Below are 12,070 nucleotides of genomic sequence, written 5' to 3'. Positions count from 1 at the left end.
TTACTCCAACGCTCCCCCAGCTGCTTGCAAACAGACGGGACACGGACTCCTGTTAAGTGCTGGTTCTTTATTTTATTTTGCTGGTGCAGAACATGGCTATCTATATATCAATAACATAGAAGAGCCTATTACGACTTGATTCGGAAAGCGACTCACATCATAGGTTTCAAATCTGTCAGCCTTATTTTGATAGAGGCTGTCGGATCTGTAACTGGTCGTTCTGACTGACTGGCTTCCAACGGGCTCACGGAACCAGTTGACCAGTCAGAGGCCGCTCATAATCTCCTACGTACGGCGTTTGTGCAGTGGTGATGATGATGTTGGTTTCTGACAGACTTTTCATGTCGGTCTTACCAACATGAAAAGCCTGTAGAAAAGCGACTTTGTGGGCCCCTAGCAGTGCCCCCATGTCTCTGCAGGCTCCGGTTGAGGACCCTGTAAATCCCTGCGACTTGTGGTGCCGCCACTTGGTGCAGGGATGTACAGAGGCTCCGATTTCTCCATGGGAGCTTCAGCTACAGCCAGTTTACGACTGCAGCACAAGCTCCCATAAGGAAATGGGAGTATTGGACCGCACCATGTGCGGTTGGATTGAAATGGGGGTATCTTGACAACCAACGGGAGGTCGGCCAATCCAGAGACCGCAGCGACACGTTTGTCCGACATTATAATCAAGCTCCAGCTCCAGCTCCAGCTCGGTGCCACACCCACCGCGCTCCGCCCCTACTTAAACGTACCAATGAGGAAGCGCAGCGGACGAGCGCAGCGGGCGCGACGAAGGCGCGCCGAAGTGGCGCCTAAGTCAAGCCCGTCTGCGCCCGTCCGTGGCCGGATGGGGCTAGGGGCGCGTCCTAATGCCCTTTTTTATTCATCTGAGGTATTACGCTCTCTTCAGGGCGATTGGTCTTTGCCTGTGCCTGTTATTCGGCACATTTCTGCTCTTGGCCTTATTTCCACCCTTTATCACACCATCCCTTCCCATACAACTCCTCCACTGTCCTCTGCTCCCGACCCAGATTCATCATACCTCCCCCCCGCCCTGTCTGTTATTTTACTTAACACCAGGTCGGCTGTAAAGCATCACCAGGAGTTATTTGTGCTGCTTGATACCCACCAGCCTGACATGTTACTTTTAACAGAAACATGGTTCTGTGAGTCCTCCCTGCCTTCCCTTTTGGCCGCTCTTCCTTCATCTTATGTGGCCCTCCGTGCTGATCGGTCTGCAGGTAAGGCAGGGGGTGACGTGGCCCTTATAGCTCGAACTGAGCACAATTTTCAACTCCTTTCCTCCTCTCCCATTACCCCCACCGAGCACCTTGTGGCTCGCTCCCTTGCTTTTTCTCCCCCACTTACCTGCTTATTAATGTATCACCCTCCCCAGCCATCTCACTTGTTTCTACCAGCATTTCAGGACTTATTGGCCACTTTAGCGATTAATCACACCTCAGTTCTTGTATTAGGCGATTTTAATTATTGCCCCCTAGACCCCCACGAATGTTCTGCTTCTAAGCAATTTTCCGATTCTCTTGTATCCCTGAACTTTGTCTCTCACTCGCAGACTCCTACACACATTCACGGCCATGTACTAGACCAGGTCTGGTCTCTTAATATCCCGGTCTCTTCCATGTCCGTGTCCCCATGCCCCTGGTCAGATCATGCTTTGATCTCCTTCTCCCTTCGCCTTAAGCCGGCAGCAAAGATTCCGCTTGCCAAAAACACCTGGGCGCGGAACTGGAACAGGGTAGAACTCCCTGCACTGTCTTCTTCCCTCTTGAACTCTGCACCTAACCTAGAGGGATTACCTTCCGTTTCTCAAGCTGCTGCCATCGATACTTGGCTTGCTGGAGCCTGCGATACGGTAGCTCCATTACGCCGGATCTCAATCCGAAGACCCAAGGAGTCCAATCGGTGGTTTGGCGACGAGTTAAAGATAAAAAAGCTGACTCTCAGGCGGGCCGAGAGGCAATGGAGAAAGGATTACTGCCCCCTATTAAAAACTTACTATATGACTCTACTGAGTGACTATAAAAGGGCCATATTAGGTGCCAAAACTGCATACTTTTCAGCCAAAATTCTGGTGGCAGAAAACAAACCAAGGGAGATTTTCTCTATCATTCATGACTTGGCCTATTCTGATAGGGCCACTCTTAAGCCCCCCCCACCCAGTCCCTCTGTGATTCTTTAAATGCTTACTTTCTGGAAAAAATTAACAACATCAAAGCCAACATCCCACTTCCCTCCCCTACTTTTGTTGAGCCCCACCCCCCGGTTACCCACGGTTGTCTCTCTTCTATTCCTCTGCTTACCGAAGAAGTGTTCCTCGCAATACTTCCAAAAGTAAAGTCTGGATCCCCGGCAGACATCTGCCCAGCTCACATCCTGCAACAAATTTATACTATTTGCCCCAAACCGCCAATTTCCTTCCTCAATAGCTCGCGGGCTCAGGGTATGGTAATCCCAGCTCTCAAATCTGCCACCATAGTGCCCATCTTGAAGAAGCCTGGCGCGGATCCTTCTGCGCCAGTTAATTATCGCCCCATCTCCCTCTTGCCCTATTTGGGCAAGGTGTTGGAGCGACATGTAACCTCGGTCCTCAGTGCCCATGTAGAAACCAATGGAGGCCTAGCATCTCGCCAGGCAGGCTTTCGACCTAGGCACTCCACCGAGTCCGTCGTGGTGTCGGTCCTGAACAACCTCAGGGAGGGTATGGACCAAAACAACTACCAGGCCCTGGTGCTCCTCGATCTCTCCGCCGCCTTCGACACGGTGGATCATTCCATCTTACTTTCCCGTGTCGGAGCGGCGGGGGTCGGGGGCTCAGCCCTGGTTTGGCTATCATCCTTCCTGAGGGACCGCACCCAGGCGGTCGGGTTGGGGGACTTTTCAGCCACCCAACTCAAGGTCACTTGTGGTGTTCCCCAGGGTTCTTCTTTATCCCCTCTCTTGTTCAACCTCTATATCTATCCTCTGATCTTTGCACTTCAACAACTGGAGGTCACCGTGTATAATTATGCGGATGACCTCCAGCTTATCTTTTCTCTTTCCCCGTCTTCCCACTCTATTTCCAACTTTCAGACTATTATGATTTTCACAAGGACTGGATGGACCACAACCATCTGAAGTTGAACCCTGATAAAACAGAACTGGTCCTTACGGGTGGTCCCTCCAGTCCCTGGAACTCTTTATTCTGGCCTTCGTCCCTAGGATCCCCTCCCACTCCTTCTCCCTCAGTTAAAACTTTGGGCATTAAAATCAATAACCAATTTAATCTTCATTCACAAATTAATTCTGTTGTTTCTTCTTGTTTTCTCGCTCTTCGAACTATCCGCTCTGTCTCTCGTTTCTTTTCTCCCCTTGCACTTAAACTAATCATGTCCGCTCTGGTTATCTCCCGGCTGGACTACGCCAACGCTCTATACAACGGTATACCGGCGTATAGTTTGCGGAAGCTCCAGCTGGTTCAAAACCAGGCGGCCAGATTGGTGTATGGTCTCTCTCGTTCCCATCACTCCACCCCCTTACTGAAGGCATTACACTGGCTACCGGTTAGGGAGCGATCCCTGTTTAAAACTGGCTGCATGGTTTTTCAGGCGCGCCAGGGCACGGCTCCTGCCTTCATCTCTTCTTTGTTAAAAGAGTATACCCCTGCCCGTGAGCTCCGCTCATCCACCCAATCTCTTCTCCATGTACCCCGCTACCGACGTAAGAAATGGGGCGGAACCAATTTCTCATTTTTGGCACCATCCTTTTGGAACTCCCTCCCCGAACACCTACGTTTGGCTAGACATTATTCTCTTTTTCGAAAAGATCTTAAGACTTTTTTGTTCACCCAGGCTTTTTTTAATGTACTTTGATTTTAATTTTCCCTTCACTGGTTTTCTCGTTCCTACTGCTAAATTAGTTTCCACAAGCGCCAAGAAACCGCATGGTGAATGTAGCGCTATACAAATATTTTAAATTCAAATTCAAGCTCTATATCGTTAAAAACAAAAACGTTCTAATTAAATTAAAAAAGTAAACAACTTAAAATTCTTAAAATTCTTTCACACATTAAAAACATTAATAATTATAACATTATAAAATAAATTATAAAATATACAATGCAATACATATACTATTCCGACAAGAATTTATACAAAACTACGCAAACTATTGTAGTAAATATATAAAAAACATACTACTCCCACTTCATGCAATGAAAAAATAACAAAACTGGGTAAAATTTACAAATCTCTGCCCCGGAAATACAACAATAGGGAAAGTGTTTGATTGCGGATCGGTAATATTTACTATAACCATTCCATCAAGTATAACAGTAGGGAAACTGTTGGAGTGTGGAGGAGTAAAATTTACTATTCCCTCTCTAATCAGTGCAACAGTAGGGAAAGTGTTGGATTGCGGAGAAGTAACATTTTCTTTTCCCACTCTATCAGTACAGCAGTAGACAAAGTGTTAGATTCTGGAGGGGTAACATTTACTATTCCCACTCCAATGAGTCAAACAGTAGGTAAAGTGTTGGATTGCTGAGGGGTAAAATGTACTATTCTCACTCCAGCCAATACAACTGTAGGGAAACTGTTGGATAGAGAAGGGGTAAAGTTTACTATTCTCACTCCAGTCAGTACAACAGAAGGGAAAGTGTTGGATAGGGGACGGGTAAAATATACTATTCCCACTCCAATCAGTACAACAGTAGGGAACATGTTGGAAAGCAGAGGGGTAAAATGTACTATTTCAACTCCAGTCATTACAACAGTAGGGAAAGTGTTGGATTGTGAAGGGGTAAAATTTACTATTCTTGCTCCAGTCAGTACAACAACTGGGAAAGTGTTGGATTGCAGAGGGGTACATTTTATTATTCCCACTGGAGTCAGTGCAACATTAAAAACAAACAAAGTATCTTGAATAACATACAATTATGTCAAAAACAAAGAAAATAAATAAAAATATAAATTTGTTGTAAACAAATCCAAATGTATTTATTATTTAAAAAAATATTACAATGTTAAATACATATCACAAATTGGTACAAATATTATTATAAATACATACACAAATATTTTTCATGTAAATAAACTTTTTATTTAGAAAATATTTACTAACTTCCCACCCTATTACCCCCCAAAATTCACAACTTGCACCTTACACTTAAATTATTTATACTATTAATATTTATCTTCAAACCAATTATCAATAATTAAATACTAATTATTAAAATGAATTATAATGTATGTATTCCCCACAGAATAACCTCACAAAACACACAACACACTCATAAAACCCCACAACCCCAACTAAAAAGATTTAATTAAACAATTAACATAATTAATGTTCAATTAGTTAAATAATTAACAACAAATTAATAATTAATTAAAAATACTTTACTTCCCACCCTTTACCCCTATAAACCCTGCAACCCACACCTTAAAACAATTCAATACACAACTTTTTTATTAGCCATTATTATGACACAATGAAGTACAAATCAAAGAAAATAAAAAAAAAGGTAAGACATAAGTTTCATACAACCATTAGAAATGTTAACTTCACCTAATTCCAAATCAGTAAGCTACTCCATTGTAGCCAGGAGAGAGGTCAAAGAAGAAAAAGAAAGAAAACAAACATGGTTGGGGACAGCAGCTATTTTCAGATTGAAGGTAGAATTAGAGTTAGAATTAGAATCTAAGAAGGAACCATAACAAAGCTAAAGTGACAGTGCAGCGTTAATCCTATGGAAGAGTAGACCAGATCCTTTTGAATTTTATGCCAAGAATGAGGCCCACTGGACTTAGACAAAGCGAAATAAACAAAAATATATATTACACAATTAACATAATTATCAATTAATTACTTAATAATAATTACAAACCAATAATTAAAAATAAATTACTTCCCACTCTTTACCCCTATAACCCCACAACCCACACCTAAATAAAAATATGATTAACATAATTAATTATCAATTAATTTATTAATATTAATTAACAACTAATTATTAATTAAATAAAAATAAATTACTTCCCACCCTTCACCTCTATAAACCCCACACCTCACACATAAAATGTACATAAAAAATATATTAGAACATTTACCATAATTAAATATCAATCAAATAAATAATATTGAATTAAGAATGATCATTCAGTTATTATAAGAAATTACTTTCCGCTCTATATCCCTATAAACCCACAACCCTCTATAGAACTAAAACATACTAAATTAAATTTAATAACTCATAAAATGTTAGCAAATATATTAAAAAACATAAGCAATAATTCTACAAAAAATGACATCATATACTTTTAAAATATATACGAAAATACATAACAATAGTTATAAAACTATATTTTTACAAACGAAAATAATAACTTTGATATTTTAAAAATCGATATTACTTACCTCAAATCGATACTCTTTACATTGATATTCTTGCTGATGATATTTCCATTCCACGATATTTTAGACTCAATATTTTGGTAGGGCGATTTTATCTGAATACCGATTGCTTCATCTGTGTCTCTTCGTCGCCACGCCTGGCTGAGGTCAGCTAGCTTCTCAGGGGATGTCCATGCTTCTCCTATGGACATGCCCTTCGATGGCACTCACCTGTTTTGCTAAAAGGCAGATTAATCGCTCAAGCACAGTAGGACCACAGTCCAGTCATTGGCACATTGTTTCTATGGCTCCACATTAGCCCAATTCTGCTTTCTGTGGTCTTTTCCACCCTGCCACCACTGGCATCAGGGATCCAAGTCTTTTCTTGGCCATGGACATGGCTACCACTAGCCTTGTGGGAATCACAACCCAGTCCGCCACCCCCATCAGTCGCAGCCTTCAAACCCTTTTAATTTGCCCTCACAATATCATGGGCAACTGGTCAGCAGCAGGATCAAGCACCGCCTGTTCTGCTGGCAGTCCATCACTTCAGACAAAGGGCTGCTCCAAATTGTTCAGCTGGATTCGCCCTTCCATTCATAGCAATCCAGCCCACCATGCCACCGCCCTCAGATCAGCTGACGGAGGACCACCTATATCTGCTTCGTTAGGAAGTGCTAGCTCTTTTGACCAAAGTATCCATCAAGAGGTGGTTGCTATTCCCACTACTTTCTGGTGCCGAAGGACAGATGGATCCGCCCAGTACTAGACCTGCGCCTTCTCAACTTCTTCCTGAAAAAGGATAAATTCAAGAACCTCACATTGGCTCAGGTCCTGTATTTGCTGAACCCTGGAGACTGGATGGTAGTATTGGTCTTGCTGGACACATATTTCCATGTACCCGTCCTACCGGCCCACAGACGTAAGTTACCTACGGTTCATATTAGGCCACAAGCCCTTTCAGTTTGCTATTTCCCTGTTATGCCTCACCAGTGCCCATCAGGGTGGTGTTTGCAGCCCATTTGTAGTTATGGGGTTCCATTCTTCCCCTACCTCAACAACTGGCTGTAGAAGGCAGGCTCGCCACAGGTGATCGTCATCCACCTCCGGACTACGGCGGACCTCCTGCATGCGTTGGGGTTCTCTGTCAATTTGCCGCAGTCACGCCTGACTCCCTCTCAAAATCTCACTTTCATTGGATCCATTCTGCATACAGTGCCTATCCTCTGGAGCGGCGAGTCCAGGATATACAGGTTATGATTCTGATGTTTCAATCTCTAACCTGGATTTCTATGAGTCTGACTCTGATGCTGCTGTGTCTTCTAGTCTCTTGCATCTTGCTTGTACATCATGCATGCTGGCATATACGGGCTCTGCGGTGGGACATGATTTCCCAGTGGACACAGCATCAGGTAAATCTCTCAGACCTGGTCCGGATATTGGAGGGAACTGTACCAGACCTGCAGTGGTAGCTCACAAACCAAGATTGGGTCCCTTCCCCACCTAGATCTCACAGTGGTGACAGATGCGTCACTCCTTGGTTGGGGTGGCCACCTAAGAGAGGTGAAGCTAAGAGGACCCTCTTCTCTGGCGAGTCTCGGCTCCACATCAACCTGTTAGAGTTGAGCATGGTTCGCCTGGCATTAAAGGCCTTCCTACTTTCCTTCAAGGAAAGGCTAGTTCTGGTGTTCATGGACATCACCACTGACATGTGGCCATGTGGTACTGAAACAAACAAGGTGGGTTAGGGTCCGGGACCATGCTCCAGGACACTCTGCGCCTCTGGCCCTGGATGAATGTCAGAACATTGTCCTGTTAGTGCAACAACTAGAGGGATCTGTGAAAGCCAAGGAGGACAAACTCAGCCATCGATGCCTCACGGGTCATGAATGGCATCTACATCTGGAGGTGGTGGAAGGTCTCTTCCACTGACTGGGGAGAACTTTGATTAGATCTATTCACCACTTCTGAGAATACACAGTGTCAGCACTTTTGCGTGTTGGAGTTTACAAGGCGGCTCTTGCTTGGAGACGAGTTTTGTCTTGATTGGGGCTCAGGACTTTTGTAAGCCTTCCAGTTGATACTACTACTACCCTGAGTTCTGAAGATGATCTGGATGGACCAGGCCTAAGTCACGCTTGTGGCTCCGGACTGGACATGGAGAGTATGGTATCCTGAACTCAGGAGCATGAGCATCATTTCTCCAATCAGGCTGCCCCTACAGGAGGATCTCCTGTTGCAGCAACACAGCAGGGTCCTGCACCTGAACCTGCGAGTGCTCCACCTTCATGTATTTAGATTTAGTGGCAATAGTTGCAGTGTTTTAATCTTCCGCTCTAAATCTGTGAGGTCATTATGGCATTTGGCATGCTTCCACAAAGACAGTATACGCCTGCCATTGGGAAATGTTTGGGGCTTAGTGCACTGACAAACACATTGACCCTCTGTCTGCACCCTTGTCCGAAGTGTAGTTGTTTGTTCTGTCATTAGACCTTGCTCTGGGCACAGTTAAAGAATATTATTTGGCCAGCTCAGTTTTTTGCGGTTGCCGGATTATCCCTCTCTGTTCAAGCTTGTGTTTCAGTTCATCTAGCACCTTGCTTGGCAGTTCTGGCTGTGTAGTTCCCATTGGTGCAGGGTCGGGACTGATTTCCATATAGATGGGTCCAAACTGAGGTTGCATGGTGTGGAAAATAACGATGAACTGGGATGCGGCTCGGGCAATTACCAGTGGCTGAGATTCATCCAAGCATTCCATCCATCACTATTTGTATACTCCAGTATATTTGAAATGCCAGTTCACAAATGTCAATGTCATTAAAGTATTTGTCTCATTGCAATGCCCATCCAGCCATCACTATTTGTGTAATTTAGTATATTTTTAAATGCCTGTGCACAAAAGCCAAGTATTTGTTTCTATGCAAGTTGATAATTCTGCTTGCTCAAATATATTCATGATTTATTTAAGCGTAGCTTGAATTGTTTTTTTGTTATTGTTTTTAAATGCTGAATAAGGTTTCATAGAAGCTAATATACTGATTTCTTCGATATTGTTTTTAAACAAAGGCAATGTTTTACAAGATACATGTAGGCGAAAAGCTAGAAGGGCTTCATTATTAATTGTTTATTCTGAAAGTGTTCAACAATTTTCAGACAGAGTAGGTACACTGGGACAAATCATGATCAGTTACAGAGGACCATTGGTCCAGAGTTTCGGGGTAAGTGTCATCCAGTGTCTGTAAACACCTGTCTTTGCTGAAGGCTACAGAGAAAGCACATCGAATCCTCCGCTGGCTTAGGACATAGCTGCTGAGATGCAGAGGCAAGAACAGCAGCTGTTGTTTCTTTTTGAACACTTCTTCTAATGTTCCAAAAAGGTATGCCGGTGCAGACCATCTATGAAATTTGAGTAGGCCCTTTTTATGCTAATGTTAGCTTTGTTAGCTGAGGGAAGGGATGTGTTAGGGATATCAATGGAGAGAACCCCTAATATACCATCATAAAGTTTCAATGTTTTCTGTTGCTTTCCTGTCAAACACTTGACTTATAAAAAAATAGTTCCACAGTTCAATTTCAGTTTTAAATCTCTTGTCTTGAACCTGTTTACAATGGCACAGCAACCTATTCTGGTAGAAGTAAGCCTTAAGGCACCACTTACACAACACCTCTTCACTAGGGGTTTTCATAAAGCATGGTGGTAACTTGCAATGTAAATGTACATGCTGCATCCACTTTGAAATATATTACTCCTAGGTTGAGTTTGATCCTGTAGATTCAAATACAGTGAACTTTCATACATACAGAGCTGCCGTAATACCTGCTAATTGTGAACCATATTGAGACTTAGAAGTTCTGTTAGGATATCAAGAACATCTAGCATGGTTTGGTGGACAACTACCCTATTAGGTTCAGAACTTTAGATGGACCCATTAAGTAATGAAGGAGCGCCCTTGCTCTTATACACCAGATATACAGCATATCCTGAGACAGTTAAACTGCCATCTTCAGATTTACGGCGAACAAAGCGGTACAAAAGGGGGTGGTGATGGACGGAGCATCTGAACCAATCAAACACTCCCACCCAGTGAACAGATCTGGGTTTAATCCATGGGCTAAAGAACGGTGATGGATTAAACCCAGATATGTTGACTCGGTGTGAGTGTTTGATTGGTTCAGATGCTCCGTCCATCACCACCCCCTTTTGTACCACTATCTTCAGATTTAGGACAGCTATTAAATCAGCTAGTAACTATTTATAAGTGATTTCAACACAGTTTGTTTCAGAACAGACTGCTACAGGGGCATTTGTTCCCAGCTCTGCACAAGAAATGCACATGTAGTGTAAGCAATTGGTCTACAGACTATTAATGCTATTATGGACAAAGCACCCATCAGGCGGCGTGAAATTCCAGTTTGGATGACTCATAAAACTAACCAGCTAAAGAGGGTCTATCCTCAGACATCTCCCCTGGATAAACATAAGAACTAAGGGCCTCATTACAATGTTGGGCAGAAAGCCTCCTCCAGACAGTTGGAATTTCCTCGACTGCGTTGGTACCGTTCCGACTAACTTGGTCGGTTTACATTACGACCAACCGATTACGATGTTCGCGGTCGGAACGTAAACCAGTCAGTCATTCCGAATCGGTTCCAAACAGCTCTCGGAGTATCCGTGTCGGTCAGAACTGCATCGTACACCCCTATGGACAGCATTTCCGTCATCGGTATTACGATGTTGGTTTCCAACAGCTTTTCCGGCTCGGCCTGTCCGACACAGAAAGGCTGTCGAAAAGTGGCTTTGGGGGCCCCTGGAAGGGCCCCCTTCATCCTGTGGCCTACAGTTGGTGGCTGAGGGGGTACCTAAGGGACTCCGCTGTAAAACCCTGCACTGTGTGACAGGCACCATGCATGGGGTGCCTGCGACAGGGTGCAGAGTTTTCTGCAAACACCACATTTCCCCATAGGTTGTCGGGTGGAACAGGAGCTTCCATAGGGAACAATGAGACTCCGACCAAGCAATGTTTGGTCACATCGTGATCCGTCGGTCAGAACTGCCAACCGCAAGTCAGTCGGTCCCGATTCCGAGACAGTGTCGGGCGGAGGCTTTCCCTTCCGACATCATAATGAGGCCCTAAGTGTGTTCCACTTGGTATTCTACCACCTGTAGAAGAGTGTGCTACGTGGGGAACAATCTTTGCAAGTATGTATACTACTATGCATGGCGTCGCATAAAGAATGGGACCCCCTCTAATATTAATTTAATGACCAGGGAAAAGAGAGGACAATATCAACAGAACATATAAAGATTCCCCCGTGGTCAATACATACTTTCTTATGTGGTAAGACTCATGAGATTAATCAGTTAGTCTTCTTATTAATATAGGTACAACGCAGTTAGTATTTTCATTTTATATATTTTATTTATTTTTTCTTTTTCTGTAGTATATCAAAAATATGTTTTCCTTTTTTTTAGATCATTTCTTACATGTACATCCAATTCATAGCTATTAGTTCTAATTCAGTCAATTTTAAAATACAGTGAGATATACCATAAACTTGATGGCAAATTTATAATTCAAATATTTTTACAATACAAAACATAACCCTGACTCTCACACATCAACCAACAAACACACTTACTCATCCATACAATTTCACACTTATTCCACTCCCAACAAAAACAATTCCCCAGGTT

The 12,070-nt window shown here is 43.4% G+C and overlaps 1 protein-coding gene across 50 annotated transcripts in view; it reads left to right on the top strand.

Moving 5' to 3' along the window:
* The window catches only part of NFIX (nuclear factor I X), a 5,476,577-nt gene that overhangs the window by 887,185 nt on the left and 4,577,322 nt on the right, over positions 1–12,070 (top strand). The gene's annotated exons all lie outside the window — the stretch shown is intronic.

Source organism: Lissotriton helveticus, chromosome 1_1 (assembly GCF_964261635.1).
Source record: "Lissotriton helveticus chromosome 1_1, aLisHel1.1, whole genome shotgun sequence".
NCBI classification, from domain to species: Eukaryota; Metazoa; Chordata; class Amphibia; order Caudata; family Salamandridae; genus Lissotriton; species Lissotriton helveticus.
Note: the sequence above shows the minus strand (reverse complement) of the source record. Positions and strands in the feature narration are given on the sequence as shown.